This window comes from Pelodiscus sinensis, chromosome 8 (genome assembly GCF_049634645.1).
Source record: "Pelodiscus sinensis isolate JC-2024 chromosome 8, ASM4963464v1, whole genome shotgun sequence".
In the NCBI taxonomy this organism is placed as follows: domain Eukaryota; kingdom Metazoa; phylum Chordata; order Testudines; family Trionychidae; genus Pelodiscus; species Pelodiscus sinensis.
The window spans coordinates 34529534-34545958 of NC_134718.1; the positions used below are offsets into that span (position 1 = coordinate 34529534).

At 42.7% G+C, this 16425-nt stretch overlaps 1 long non-coding RNA gene across 1 annotated transcript in view; it reads left to right on the plus strand.

The window, feature by feature from the left end:
• Positions 1-1803: 1803 nt before the first annotated feature.
• LOC142830500 (uncharacterized) overlaps positions 1804-16425 on the plus strand; it is a 120103-nt gene continuing 105481 nt past the window's right edge. Inside the window, exon 1 of the long non-coding RNA XR_012905795.1 lies at positions 1804-1885. This is a non-coding gene — a long non-coding RNA (uncharacterized LOC142830500). The remainder of the gene's footprint in view (positions 1886-16425) is intronic.

Here is a 16425-nt window from a genome sequence, read left to right on the forward strand (position 1 = left end):
ACTTTTTTGGAGAGAAACTTAAAAGAAGCTGAAAAAAGCAAAACTAGAGAGAGACAAGGATCTTCATGATCAAATTAAAAATGACTGGAGGGAAAGGCAAAAAAATAAGTAGCACCACAACAATCTCTCAGTCCCCAAGTACAGTCTCCTCCTCTATGCACGTAGTTAGAGGCAGCAATTGATTCCAAAGCAACTTTTTCTCAAGTTATGGGGTCAGTAGGCCAGCCAGAGCTAGTAGCAATAAATATAAACTTTATTTCATTACCAAACAAATAGCAGCATCATAACATACCATTTGAGAATTTTTCTCATTGTTGTCCCTGGGCCTGACCTCAGAGCTTGAGGCTCAGAGTAACTTTCCCTTTGTCCATAATGATGTATGAAGGGGCAGTAGATAGGGATAATAGAGGTAAAATTTGTACTCCTGCTAAAGAAGCACGGGAAGCAGCAGTAGTAGCACTCTTTCATCAATGAAAAAGAGCCAGAACTCATTAGGGTCTTGTAGTTGTCCTAAATGTGGGGGCCTGTTTCAGGTTTGCTTCTAGGGAGTCACAATATGCCCCTTACAACAAGCCATGCTACATTTTAATGCCTTTTTTTTATAAGTCAGAGCCTTCAGAGACAAATCCACATAGTGAGGAATACAGTGTTAGCAGAGCTGCAGAATGCGGTAGTAATTGCACGGCCTATCAGAGGATTAATTGAGAAACAAAGAGTAACACAACAGGGATAACCACGTAGTTCTGCCCTCACATACTGCAGAATTAATAGTAAAATAATAAGTGTAGTGTTTTGAGACAAGTGAAATTATTTAGATAAGGCCATTTTAGCCCTTTCTGTCAGTTGGCCCAGTGGAACACTGGGTACTCTTGGAAGCATTACATTTAGCACCATGTCCATGTTACTCTTTTATGCCATTTATCAATAAAACTGGCTTATATTCAAGAGAGTATTAATTGGATTACATGCATTACATGTTTTCTACTTTCCCGTACCTAGTCATTGTGCATTAAGTACCTGAGCTTTTCACTCTGAAAAATATTTTTGATTATCTTGACTATGAATGATGCTGTCAGACTTAAATTCAAAATCTGTTCAGTTATACAAAAATGATCAAGTAACCTAATTTAAAACGTAACAAAAATGCTCATTGCCAACTGCCATTTGTAGTTATCCTCTACCAGAAAAAAACCGAAACAAAACAAAACAACCTACACCTCTAGTATCAACTATCTTGGAACACAACTGCCCTTTAATTGAGGGGAATATGGATTTGTATCAGCTAGATATTGCCTGTTGAGTCCTATGCTATATCTTTATTGTTTGTTTTTGAATGACCCTAAAATTAAATTTGAAATGTGGTTATACTAGGGTGATTACATGTAGTGTAGTGATGATCAAAATATGTGAAAAATTATTTTGACTTACCGATACTTGTACGAAATAACTGCAATAAAATACAAACCATTTTAGTTCTTTAATTTTTTAGCTGGAGTATTATAAAAAACTTATGCTGAAGGCTACCTGAAAGAGCAGTCACAGTCCATTTTTGCTTAGTCTGTGCTCCTTTAGGGAGATATTATGTATTCTTTCCACTCTATCCATTGTTATCAGTGCAGTGATACACCTTGGCAGTTCCTACAAATTGTTGGTGTGGCTCCTACTTAAAAATTACAGCTGATATTGGAGCAACTGGTTCCCAGCTAGTAAGCTGAATTTAGAATCGGTCACAACTGCTCTGACTAGGTGCCAGCCTTAACTGTTTACACACAATCTGGCAGATCATTAATTGCATATGATACTGCTTGCGAACAGGAACTACTAACAGGAGAGTTTGGAGAGGGAGTTCTTCAGGTAAAAGAGGAGTAAAAACGGGACCCTTGTGGTAAGTGGCTGTCTGGAATGTGTGTTTGTGTGGGGGGGAGTTATTTGCAGTGTGCTGAGCTTGTGTTTGGCTGTTTGGTTTGTTTGTTTGTTTGTTTGTTTGAAGGAGCTTCTAAAAGGTTTGAAATCTAGAAGCCTCTGTTAATTGGCTGAGCCTCAGTCAGGGGGAGGGGCTACCAGAGCTATATAAGCCTGTGACTCAGTGACCAGGAACAGCTAACAGGAGAGTTTGAAGATGGAGTTTAGAGGGGAAGGCTATCCTGTTTATTGTGTCGAGTGTAACATGTATGATTACCTGCCCTGTGGGCGGGTGGCGTATGTGTGCACCCGTTGCAAGGAGCTCCTGGCCCTCAGAGACCGAGTTCGGGCTTTGGAGGCCAGGGTGGTTGAACTGGAGGAGCTAAGGGAGGTAGAGAGCTATGTTGATGAGACTTTTTGGGACACTGTAGTACTGTCCCACCTCCAGTCTGAGAACCCCAATGCTCTTAAGGAAGATGAAAGTCTCAAGGGAACAGAGCATTCAATGGGAGCAGAGGGAAACCATCCCGTAGTTGGGACCCTCCTCCCAGAGGATGTTGCGGTATCCTCTCGCACTGAGGATACCTCTGAGGGGGAGGGAATGCCAGTTAGGAAGAGGCAGGTGTTAGTAGTGGGTGATTCGATCGTTAGAAACATAGATAGTTGGGTTTGTGATGACCAGGAGAACCGGATGGTCACTTGCCTGCCTGGTGCGAAGGTTGCAGATCTCTCAAGGCATCGAGGGTATGTCTACACTACCCCGCTAGTTCGAACTAGCGGGGGTAATGTAGTCATCCGCAGTTGCAAATGAAGCCCGGGATTTGAATTTCCCAGGCTTCATTTGCATGAAGCCAGCCAGCGCCATTTTTAAATGCCGGCTAGTTCGGGCCCCGTGCTGCGCGGCTACACGCAGCACGGACTAGCTAGTTTGGATTAGGCTTCTAATCCGAACTAGCTGTACGCCTCATGGAACAGCCGATAAAGAAGTTATCTATTAGTTCCCTAAATAGAAGAACTAGAGGACACCAAATGAAATTAATGGGGAGCAGGTTTAAAACTAATAAAAGAAAGTTCTTCTTCACACAGCGTGTAGTCAACCTGTGGAACTTCTTGCCAGAGGAGGCTTTGAAGGCTAGGACTATAATAGAGTTTAAAGAGAAGATGAATCATTTCATGGAGGTTAGGTCCATAAAAGGCTATTAGCCAGGGGATAAAATGGTGTCATTGGCCTCTGTTTGTCAGAGGCTGGAGAGAGATGGCAGGAGACAAATCGGTTGATTATTGTCTTCGGTCCCCCCTCTCTGGGGCACCTGGTGCTGGCCACTGTTGGCTAGATGGATACTGGGCTAGATGGACCTTTGGTCTGACCCAGTACAGCCGTTCTTATGTTCTTATGGTTTTTTTTTAAGTGGTCTTTTTTTGAAAAAACTTCCCCTGAATCTAGACTGCAGTCGCGTTCTTTCAAAAGTAAATCAAAAGAACGCGGCAGTTTTTTCAACCGCAGAAAAACCCATTTTACAAGGAATAATGCCTTTTTTCGTAAGTGCTCTTTCAAAAAAAGGCACTATGTAATGCAAACTGTGCTTTTTCGCAAGAGAGCATCCAGACTGCCTGGGTGCTCTCTTTTGAAAAAGCAGCTTGCTTTTTCGAAAGTACTGGTTGTAGTCTAGACGTTTTTTTTCGAAAGAGGCTTTTTTGAATGTATCTTTTGAAAAAGCCTCTTTCAAAAGAGGTTTGCAGTCTAGATGTAACCTTTGTGCTCTCTGTGAAAGCCACATAAAAGGTCATGAACAATGACTTCTGGGCACTTGAGACTTATTTCAAAGTCTGGCTGTTGAAAGCCCTCATCTATGCTCTCCACTTGAATAACTACGAAGGCAAAGTTCTACGTCCTCTATCACACTATCACTGCCCATGGAAACTTGGAGTTACCCTTGATGGGATGTTGAATTATTGTCAACACCTTGGAATCACCAACAAGAAAATAAAGAGAAGGGTTGACATCAAGCAGCCAATCACGGCTTCACTCTATGTTGGGCAGAGGAGAGTAGAAAAAGTGAAACAGTTGGAACATACTTCAGGAAATTATTATTTGGCAATTGTTGTGGTGGCAGATAATCCCTTTGTCTTATATCTTAAAGTTAAAGCAGACTGTTAGAAATAAAATGGACTGTAAAATCCCAGCAAAGTAGTAGTGAAGAATACCTTGTAATTAAAAAACAGTGTTGATTTTGATGTAGTATGCAAATACAAATCTTCTCATGTACAACACTGAGAAATAAAAGCAGGAGACATAAATGGGGCCATTAACTTAATGATGAAAAACAAAGATCCACAGAAAAGGCAGGAAGAGAGACAGAAGAGAAGAGGAAAGGAAGAGTGTTTTTTAGCAATCCAGAAAAGGACTTATTTTACAAGGTAGAATATTTACATTCTGTGATAAAGTCAATTATTCTGAGGAAGATGGAATCCACACTGGAGTAAAAAAGAATACATACTTGATCTGACAGTCTTCTACTTTAAAGAGAGAATAGTTTCTCTAGACCTCAAGAGAACTCAGTACAGTTCCTGAGTCTGCTCAAGATCTCCTGTGTGACCTTGCACAAATAATTTAATCTCTTGGGGTGTGTCTAGACTACAGGGGTTTTTCAAAAAAAGTGGCCTTTTTTTCGAAAAAAACTTCACCTGCATCTAGACTGCAGCTGTGTTCTTTTGAAACGTGGCTTTTTTTTTCTACCACGGTGAACCTCATTTTATAAGGAAGAATGCCTTTTTTCAAAAGTGCTCTTTCAAAAAAAGGTGTTCTTGACTGCAAACAGGGCTGCCTGGGTGCTCTCTTTTGAAAAAGCGGTTTGCTTTTTCAAAAGAAGTGGTTGCAGTCTAGATGCTCTCTTTTGAAAGAGGCTTTTGAAAGATTAGTCTAGACATAGTCTTGCTGTCTCAGTTCTATTGACAAGTTTATCTACCTGGGCTGCAGGCAGCATTCAATGGACATGCTTCAACAAATAGATTTTGCTGCCATCTGCAAGTAGTCCATGTCTCAATTGTGGTTGTGAAAATACCTTTGCCCTGAGGCAGTGTTCAAGATGTATCAAACTGTGTATTATTGTATTGCTATACGGGTGAGAAACCTGGACCCTCTTACAGGCAGACTTGGGGGAGCTAGAGGTAGTTTGACTTCCTGTGAAATGTCACAGTCTCCCCAAGATATGACTTTCCTTTAGTCACACATTATATTCAAAAAAGTCATGTCACCAGGATCGAGAAAAACACCCTAGCCCAACATGCTCTCAAACTTTTTATCAGCATGGAGCTGATAACAATGGAGCCTTTAGGTATTAGTGTAACACACCATAATACATAGCTGCAGAGAGATAAAGTGGGAATGGTGGTGATTGGATTGGAATTGGGGAGGGGAGAGATTAGTGGGAATATGGTGGGAAAAGGAGGACAAGGAAAGCAGCAATGTGGTAGTGATGTCCAAGGAAAAAAAGGCAGAGTGAGAAACAGATGGGTATGGTGTGGTGATAGGATAACGAGCCTTAAGGACAAGGGAGAAGCGGTGGATGTCATATACCTAGACTTTAGTAAGGCATTTGATATGGTCTCGCATGATATTCTTAATCATAAACTAGGCAAATATAACTTAGATAGGTCCAAGATAAGGTGGGTGCATAATTGGCTGGATAACCGTAGTCAGAGAGTTGTTAACGGTGCTAAATCCTGCTGTAAAGAGATAACAAGTGGAGTTCCGCAAGGGTCTGTTTTGGGACCCGTACTGTTCAATATCTTCATCAATGATGTAGATATTGGGATAGAGAGTACGCTTATTAAGTTTGCAGATGATACCAAACTGGGTGGGGTTGCAACTTCTTTGGAGGATAGGGACATAATTCAAAATGACCTTAGCAAGTTAGGCTATGTCTAGACTGCAAGCCTCTTTCGAAAGAGAGCGTCTAGACTGCACGTGGAACTTTCGAAAGAGCAAGCCGCTTTTTCAAAAGAAAGCACCCAGTGAGTCTGGATGCTCTCTTTCGAAGAAGCCCTATTTACATTCAAGAACGCCTTCTTTCGAAAGAAGCACTTTCGAAAGAAGGCGTTCTTCCTCGTGAAATGAGGTTTACGCCGTCGAAAGAAAAGCCACGTTCTTTCGATTTAATTTCGAAAGAACGCGGCTGCAGTCTAGACACAGGTGAAGTTTTTTCGGAAAAAGGCTACTTTTCCCGAAAAAACCCCTGAGTCTGGACACAGCCTTAGAGAAATGGTCAGAGGTAAACAGGATGAAGTTTAATAAAGAGAACTGCAAAGTGCTCCACTTAGGAAGGAACAATCAGTTCCATACATACAAGATGGGAAGCGACTGTCTAGGAAGGAGCATGGCGGAAAGGGATCTAGGGGTCATAGTGGACCACAAGTTGAATATGAGTCAACAGTGTGATGCTGTTGCAAAAAAAGCAAATATGATTCTAGGTTGTATCAATAGGTGTGTTGTAAGCAAAACTCGTGAAGTCATTCTGCCACTCTACTCTGCACTAGTTAGGCCTCAGCTGAAGTACTGTGTCCAGTTCTGGGCGCCACATTTCAAGAAAGATGTGGAGAAATTGGAAAGGGTACAGAGAAAAGCGACAAGAATGATTAAAGGTCTAGAGAACATGATCTATGAAGCCAGGCTTCATGAACTGGGCTTGTTTAGTTTGGAAAAAAGAAGATTAAGGGGGAACATGATAGCGGTTTTCAAATATCTAAAAGGGTGTCACAAGGAGGAAGGAGAAAATTTGTTCCTCTTGGTTTCTGAGGACAGGACAAGGAGTAATGGGCTTAAAGTGCAGCAAGGGAGGTTTAGATTGGACATTAGGAAAAAATTCCTAACTGTCAGGGTGGTCAAATATTGGAATAAATTGCCAAGGGAGGTGGTGGAATCTCCCTCTCTGGAGATATTTAAGAACAGGTTAGATAGACATCTTTCAGGGATGGTGTAGACGGAGCTTGGTCCTGCCTTGAGGGTGAGGGGCTGGACTCAATGACCTCTCAAGGTCCCTTCCAGTCCTATGATTCTATGATTCTATGTGGGTGGAAGGGATAGATTAGAATTGGTAGGAGGAGGGTAAAAAATAGAGATGTAAGGTGAGGAGAAATGGAGAAGAACATAGACAATACTAGAAGGATTGAACTAAAATGAAAGTAAAAGGTGAATAATCTAATATCAGATAAATTTGATGGCAAATTAGGAAGCCAATCAATAATCAATTAATCAACTAAGCAGATCAAAGAGGCAACTAATTAAACCATTTGTGCAAGATAATTAAATGCCATAAGAAAGTAGAGATAATTAGCTGAGCAGAAAGAATTAAGTAGATCAAATAAATAGTAATGAATCAATCAACTAATTGGGAGTAGATCAGTTAAGTAACTTCATTGCATGACTACTGATAATTATCTACTTAATAGTCATGCTGTGAAGACAAAAAGGTATGAAGTAAAATAAGAACAAAAATATCTAGGAAATATTTTTTTCCCTCTGAAATGGCTGTCAGAGAATATAGCCCAGGAGTTCAGTGTTGAGACAGCAGAAAAAACAATATACCAGTGTTTATCTACCTCTGTATGCTGTTTTCAACTCTGGCATCAATTTCTCAAGTTGTGAATTGTGAGTTTGCTACCATTTTTGATGTTCCATGTTAAAATTAGTAGATGGCAATTTTTTCTGTACAGTTTTGGCTTTGGATTCTCTATGGTGTTATTAGAGGTGTCAAACTAGTTTGATGGTATTTATGTTTGGTTACCTGTGGAAGAATCCAACTGTTTAATATTATGCTTGGGAGGTGGAATATGCTGTTAATGAGTAATTTGAACAATAAAGATCATAGAACGGCATAGGTATGTCTACACTAGTGTAAACCCAGGGTTTGAACAGTGATTCAAGCCTAAAGGTCATCTACACAGCAGCATTATTTCAGAATAACATCCATTATTCTGAAATAACAATGCGAGCCTCTACACAGCAATTCCATGCTTTCGAAATACATTCAAAATAATGGACAGCTTATTCCGATTTCTGTAAACCTCATTCCACAAGCAATAATGCCTATTTTGAAATAGCTATTTCAGAATAGCAGTTGTGTGGATGCTCCACTGCTGTTGTTTTGAAATAGCTCCTCCCCAGGGCCATTCAAAGTAATTACTCAGTGCCTCTTGGGATTCTAAATTGAGATAGCACATCCACATTAGAGAAGCCTGCCTCAGACTAATTTTGAGGATTTCCTGTAGTGTAGATGTGCTATTTTGAAATAAACTATTTCAGAGTATTTCTTCCAGAACACCTTATTTCAAAATAAGCATGCAGTGTAGACATACCCTAACCCTTTTTCCATATAGATACAAATTTTTCCCGGATTGAAGTGTCATTAGAGGAGGTTTTGGAACAAATAGAAAAACTTAATGTTAACAAATCACCAGGACCGGATGGCATTCATCCAAAGGTTCTAAAAGAACTCAAATGGGAAATTGCTGAACTATTATCTGTGTTTTGTAACCTATCCTTTAAATCGGCTTCCGTACCTGATGACTGGAAGGTAGCTAACGTGACACCAATATTTAAAAAGGGCTCTAGAGGTGATCCTGGCAATTACAGACCGGTAAGTCTAACTTCGGTACCAGGCAAATTAGTCGAAACAATAGTAAAGAATAAAGTTGTGAGGCATGTAGAAGAACATAATTTGTTGGACAAAAGTCAACATTGTTTCTGTAAAGGAAAATCATGTTTTACTAATCTATTAGAGTTCTTTGAAGGAATTAACAAACATGCAGACAAGGGGGATCCAGTAGATATAGTATACTTAGATTTTCAGAAAGCCTTTGACAAGGTCCCTCACCAAAGGCTCTTGTGTAAATTACATGGCCATGGGATAAGAGGGAAGGTCCTTTCTTGCACTGAGAACTGGTTAAAAGACAGGAAACAAAGGGTAGGAATAAATGGTAATTTTTCAGATTGGAGAGGGGTAACTAGTGGTGTTCCCAAAGAATCAGTCCTGGCACCAATCCTGTTCAACTTATTCATAAATGATCTGGAGAAAGGGGTAAGCAGTGAGGTGGTAAAGTTTGCAGATGATACCAAACTGTTTAGGATAGTCGAGACAGAAGCAGACTGTGAGGGACTCCAAAAAGATCTCACCAAACTGAGTGATTGGGCAACAAAATAGCAAATGAAATTTAATGTGGATAAGTGTAAAGTAATGCACATTGGAAAAATAACCCCAACTATACGTATAGTATGATGGGGGCTAATTTGGCTACGACAAATCAGGAAAGAGATCTTGGAGTTATCGTGGACAGTTCTCTGAAAACTTCCACACAGAGTGCAGCGGTGGTCAAAAAGGCAAATAGGATGCTAGGAATTATTAGGAAAGGGATAGAAAATAAGACCCAGAATATCTTACTGCCCCTGTATAAAACTATAGTACGCCCATATCTTGAATACTGTGTACAGATGTGGTCTCCTCACCTCAAAAAAAGGTATATTGGCCTTGGAAAGGGTTCAGGAAAGGTTTGGAATAGGTCCCAGATGAAGAGAGGTTAAAACAACTGGGACTTTTCAGTTTAGAAAAGAGAAGACTGAGGGGGGATATGATAGAGGTATATAAAATCATGAGTGGTGTGGAGAGGGCGAATAAAGAAAAGTTATTTATTAGTTCCCATAATAGAAGAACTAGAGGACACCAAATGAAGTTAATGGGTAGCAGGTTTAAAACTAATAAAAGAAAGTTCTTCTTCACACAGCATGAAGTCAACCTGTGGAACTCCTTGCCCGAGGAGGCTGTGAAGGCTAGGACTATAACAGAGTTTAAAGAGAAGCTAGATAATTTCATGGAGGTTAGGTCCATAAAAGGGTATTAGCCAGGGAATAGAATTGGTGTCCCTGGCTCTGTTTGTCAGAGGCTGGAGAAGGATGGCAGGAGACAAATCGCTTGATCATTGTCTTCAGTCCACCCTCTCTGGGGCATCTGGTGCTGTCCACTGTTGGCAGACAGGCTAGATGGACCTTTGGTCTGACCCAGTATGGCCATTCTTATGTTCTTATGCTAAGACAGGGCTCAGATTCAGGGTCCCAGGAACCCACAAAAGATGTGGAACCCACGGTTCAAACCCTATTGGATTCATGGTCAAGGAGTCAAGTATCCTACAATACCATGAGACGACTTCCAAGTTTTCCCATACTACACCACAAACAAAGGGATAGGTCAGCCACATTTTGAGAGGGTGCCAGGAAGTCTTGAAAATGGGTGGTTGGACTCTGGCCCTCATAATGCAGTGTACATGCAGGAGCCTCACACTGAGACCCAAGGTTCAACAGTTTCTAACTTTGGTTTACACTTGAGCATACACACACAACTCCTATGTGAAAAAATCAAGGTCTTCTAACTCAAGTTTTAGTAATGTTGGGCTTACACTGTAGTGCAGACCTATCATCTTAAATTACTGTAGTGGCAGGTAGCATTGCAGTCTTTATTGAGTTCTGTGGCTGGTTTAATTGACTTCATGTAAAGACAAACACAAGTAATTTTGGCCTAAGGATATGTCTGAATGGAACACATTCTATTAAAGAGAAACCAGGACTTAGTTTGTGTTCACCTTATTCAAGATACAAATATTGACTAAAAATGCAAATATTGACTAAAAATTATTTGCTGATTATTTCAGGATTGCTGTGCCATTGTAGATAACTCCCAATTACTGTAACATATGGTATCTGAATGCACCTCTTTTGTGATTAAACAGGTAACATCTGTGCCTCTGAGCACATTTAACTAAATTACAGGTTGAACCTCACTTGCCCGGCTCCCTCGTGACCTGAGTGGTCCCAAACCACTGGGTTTGCTGGACAAGGGGAGGGTAAGGCTAGGGCTGTTCTCCCTGCTGCTGCCGCTAGCCCTCCACCTGCCAGCCCTGACTGGGGCTGCATCCCCCACTGTGCCAGCGCTGGTCAGGCGCCAGCCCTGCAGCCTCTAGTCCTGGCTGGGGCTACACCCCCCATGGCATTGGTCCAGGCTGTGCACTCAGCTGCCTGTCCTGCTGGTCTCCAGCCCTGGCTGGTGCTGAGCTCTCCGCCACCAGCCCTACCCATGACTATGCTCTTGGCCACTGACCCTGCTGCCTCCAGCCCTGGCTGGGGCTGCGCTCTTTGCTGTCAGCCCTGGCTAGGGTTGTGCTCCCCACCAGGCCAGTCCTGCTGGGGATGTGCTCCCCACTGCCAGCCCAAACCGGGCTGCACTTCTGAACCTGGCCAGCCATAGCCTGATTTTTCGCAATAGGAACAACCTAAAGTATTTAGCTGGCAATCAATAGCACTCCTAGGAAGAGTTCAGATTCACCCATTAATATCACAGTGTCTGACTTCATCATATCAAGTTTCTATTAAAGTCACAGGAGACTATTTTTTTTACTCCTTTGGGTGCTGAGTTCAATTGGGTTAGGATTCAGATAAAAGAGAGCATGCATTACCTGTCCACTAAAATGTATTATAGTTGGTGCAGAACCAGGATGTCTACTGAGCTGAAACTATATGAAAAGAACCAGCATGTATGAATAATATCCATATAATTTTAAGAACTGGGAAAAAGAACACTTATGGGCTACAAGATAGTTCCATTGTTGTTTGCTCTGTTGGTTTTTGTTATGTTGTTTTGGAAACATCTTGCATTGGGCCAAAATGAAGTTATTTAAGTTTATTAAAAGCTCTCTATGTTTTATAGTTAACAGATTAAAAAACTTGAATGACTTTGAAAGAGATTTAAAGCATTACCGATGAGAAGCAGACTGGTACACAAAGTATAAATAGTAATCAACTGTTGTTCTCACTAAGGGTATGTCTACACTAGAAAGTTAGTTCGAACTAACGGACGTTAGTTCGAACTAACTTTCCTATGCGCTACACTAGCGCTCCGCTAGTTCGAATTTGAATCGAACTAGCGGAGCGCTTAGTTCGAACTAGGTAAACCTCATTTTACGAGGACTAACGCCTAGTTCGAACTAGCTAGTTCGAACTAAGGGCTGTGTAGCCCTTTAGTTCGAACTAGTGGGAGGCTAGCCCTCCCCAGGTTTCCCTGGTGGCCACTCTGGCCAACACCAGGGAAACTCTATGCCCCCCTCCCGGCCCCGGACCCCTTAAAGGGGCACGGGCTGGCTACGGTGCCCGTGCCAGGTGCAAGCCTGCCAGCACCCAGCTAGCAGACCCTGCACCTGGCACGGCACAGAGCCACCCACCCGATGCCCCCCAGCCCACCCCCTCTTGCCGGGACCAGGCTGGCGGCTCCCGGGAGCTTGCCCTGGACCGCAAGAGGCGGGCACCTTCCTGGGCTAGTGCGGACATCGTGGACCTCGTCCACGATCTCCGCACTAGGCACAGGAAAGTGGCCGTCTAGGGCAGGAGAGCTGCCAGCCTGGCCACCCAGGACCAGGTGTGCATGAAAATCAAGGGGGTCCACTGAGACCCCCGACCCTGAGCCCTGAGCTTACAATGGCCGTCCTGGGTCAGACCAAAGGTCCATCTAGCCCAGTAGCCTGTCTGCCAACAGCGGCCAACCCTAGGGACCCTGGAGGGGATGGACCGAAGACAATGACCAAGCCATTTGTCTCGTGCCATCCCTCTCCAGCCTTCCACAAACTTTGGGCAGGGACACCACTCCTACCCTCTGGCTAATAGGACTCCATGGACGCAACCTCCATGACTTGATCTCACTTCCCTTTAAACTCTGTTCCAGTTCTAGCCTTCACAGCCTCCTGCAGCAAGGAGTTCCACAGGTTAACTATTTGCTTTGTCAAGAACAACAACTGTCTCTTACTAGTTTCAAGCCTGCTACCCATTCCTTTCCTTTGGTGTCCTCTAGTCCTTCTTTATGGGAACTCAGGAAGAACTTTTCTGAATGCACCCTCTCCACCCAACCCCTGCTTTTAGAGACCTCTATCCTGTCCCCCCTCCGTCTCCTCTTTTCTAAGCTGAACAGTCCCAGTCTCTGTAGCCTCTCTTCATCTGGGACCTGTTCCCAACCCCTGATCATGTTAGTTGCCCTCCCCTCTCCCAGCCTTTCTCTTCCCCTCTCCCACCTCCTTTTCCCAGTCTCCCCCAGTTTTTTTCAATAAAGACAGAGTCAATGTTGGAAGAAACATTATCTTTATTTTGTACATCAATAAGAAGGGGGGCTAGGGAAGGGCAAGTGGAAGGAGGTGAGGGAGGAATGGGGTACGAGCCCCCGATGGGGAGGACTGGGCTGGCTCTGCGGGCTTCTGGGGGTGGAAGCTCTCCTGCAGCCCCCCAATTACTCCCTCTCCCCAGATGGCAGCCTGCGGCAAGTGCAGCCGGGCTGATGGCCGAGTGGTGTGATGTGCCCAGTGTGGGCACTCAGGGCACTCCAAGCCAGAACTTCTTTGCAAGCGGGGCACCCCTTAGAACTGTGTGTCCGGGGTGGGGGTCGGGACCCTTTAAGCGCAGCCCTCGGCTAGCCTGAGACAGTATCTCCATGCTCTAAGTCCTCCTTTTATGCCCTGCCGGCACTGCTTCCGGCCATCATTAAGCCCTGTTCAGAGTCCACTCAATGTGGACTTACTAGTTCGAACTAGCAAAACGCTAGTTCGAACTAGTTTTTAGTTCTAGATGCGTTAGTTCGAACTAGCTTAGTTCGAATTAACTAATTCGAACTAAGTTAGTTCGAACTAGCGCTGTAGTGTAGACGTACCCTAAGCTTCTTTATACATCTAGGTTGAAAATTATCTGGAAAAAAACGCAAGAATCTCTGCTTCTCAGATTATTTTACTGTCATTCAAAGAATGATTTTAGTAGGACTCACCGGCAGGAAAGTAGAAAATGACTAGGAATGTATTAATGAGCTTGTCATCAGTAAGCAAAACTTGAAAACACTGAGTATATTGTACCATTGATTGAACCATAGACAACTTGAGATATTCAGGACTTTCATATGCACATTTCCTTATGTTTTTCTATAGTTGCAGCTAAACATATATGGAGATGTTTGCATATATTCTAAGAAGTGCTAAAGCTAAATACAAAAACACGCTTTCTATGTAAATTGGCAGATCAAGCATTCCTTCATGTAGCATAACTGATAATGGTTTGTTTTAATATTATGAAAAGGTAGGAAAATAGGTAATGGTTAAAGGTGAAATTTATTTTTGTCTTTATAGGAGCAGATGGCAAAGCATTCAGGATGTAGCTAAAAAGTGGGGAGAGAGTAAAACTCAGCATGTGTTGGTTGGTTTGGTCAAATGATATTCCCATTTAAACCAGAGTAATGCATTACCATTCCCTGGTTAGGGCTTCTAGGTGCTACAATAATATAAATAATGTACAGGTTGGACCTCTCTGGTCCGGCACCCTTGGGACCTGACCAGTCTCAAACCATGGAGTTTTCCAGATCAGAGTTGGTCAATGTTCCTCTGCTGGCCACTGGCCCCTGCCCCAGGCCGCCGGCCCTGGCCACTGGGCTCCTGTGTGATTTAGCAGGAGTCCCAGTCACCAGCTCCCCCTGCTGGCTCTAGCTTCCTGGCCTGAGCCCCTTGGCTACTGCCAGCCCCTCTTCTGCTAGCTCAGTTGGGGCTCCCAAGCTGATGCTTTCCCTGCTGCCACAGCTGCCACCATCCCCACTGCTGTTGTCTGGCCAGGGCTCCCCGTCCAGCTGCCAGGCCAGCCAGGGCTCCCTGGCCACAGCTGACCACACTGCTGCAAGCCTGGGTAAGGCTCTCAGCTGTGGCTCCTAGCCACCAGACTCCTGACTGGCTCCCAATCCCAGCCACCAGGGCTCTTTGGACTGTCAGGCCACAGATGAAGCTGGACCAGAGAATCCCAGATTTCAGAAATTCAACCTGTACTATATATTTTAGAGAGTGTGTCTATGTGACCAAGAACTCCTCTTAACCAGTAAGACCTTAGAGACCATCAAATTCAGGAAATAACTTCCTCTTATCATAACTTGCAGCAATGCAAGGATTTGGCTGTGCCAGGAAAATGGGATGTGCCTGGAATGGGGTTGCTTCTCATAAAACCAAACAGAAAAGAGAGAGAATCATCAAATCAAGTACAGTCTTCAAAACTGACATAACTGAGCAAATGTTGAAAAAAAATTGAACCAAGATGAGCCAGAGAAATTGGATGAATCTGGAATAGGATTGCTTCTCAATAAACCTTACAGAAAAGAGATAAAATGGAGAAATTTGGAGCAGTGCCTGTTTTGGCACAGCTAATTCAATTCTTACAGTTTAAAAATTAGAAGACAATGTGATTGGAAACCAAATGGACTGTAGCCCCTCTTTTTTGTTAAAACATAGCAAATTATAGGAGTTTATAAGGATGAAAAAATATACTTGATGGAAGTCCCATTTAAAAAAAATTACTACAATTTACTTCATAAAAATAACACTGTATTTTTGAAAAAACAATCATTTGAATAAAACATATATTTTCAGTTTATTTTCCAACCTCCCACTCCAAATTAAGAGTTAAGAACCCAAGCAACATCTGGTAAATCTGCTAGTTATTAATATTTGTTACAGCATGGATAAGCCACACATGTTTTCTAAACACTGGTGTGTCATGGAATCTTCTTTAATACCAAAGTTAGTTTTATGTTACAATATAACATAAAAAAGATGGATGAAATGATATATTAATCATGTAGTCTCCATTTTGGTTTTGTAATAAATATATCCATAAAATTAACAGTATCACTGGCAACACTTCTACCTCTATTTTAGCTGAGTTACTACAATTTTTGCATATACCCTTACCTCATCTCTTGGGTTAAAATTTTCTATAATGTAAACATCCTGCTGCTGAGTGTACCATTCTAAGCCCTGGTCTACACTAGGGAGTTATTTTGAAATAAGTCCCCTTATTTCAAAATAATAAGTGGAGTGCCACAATACAAACTCCTTTATTTCAAAATAATGGGCTGGTTATTTTTCAATCTGTCCTCCTGCTTTCCTCAGGATATATCTACACTGCATTCATCTTTTGAGGAATAACACGGGGGCTGTGTCTACACTGGGCCACTTATTCCGGAAAATCAGCCGCTTTTCCGGAATAAGCTGCGAGCTGTCTACACTGGCCCTTGAATTTCCGGAAAAGCAACGACGCTCTACTGTACAAAATCAGCCGCTATTCCGGAAAAACTATTCTGCTCCCGCTTGAGCATAAGTCCTTATTCCGGAACACTGATCCAGAAAAGGGCCAGTGTAGACAGCCCAGTAGTCTTTTCCGGAAAAAAGCCCCGATCGCGAAAATGGCGATCGGGGCTCTTTTCCGGAAAAGCGCGTCTATATTGGCCACAGACGCTTTTCCGGAAAAAGGGCTTTTTAGGCTGCCAATGTAGACGCTCCTTTTCCGGAAAAACTGAAAATGGAATAGTATTCCGTTTTAAGCAGTTCCGGAAATTCATGCCAGTGTAGACACAGCCTTAGGGAATAACACTTATTTCACAATAGTTATTTCAAAATAGCATTAGTCTGGATGCTCCG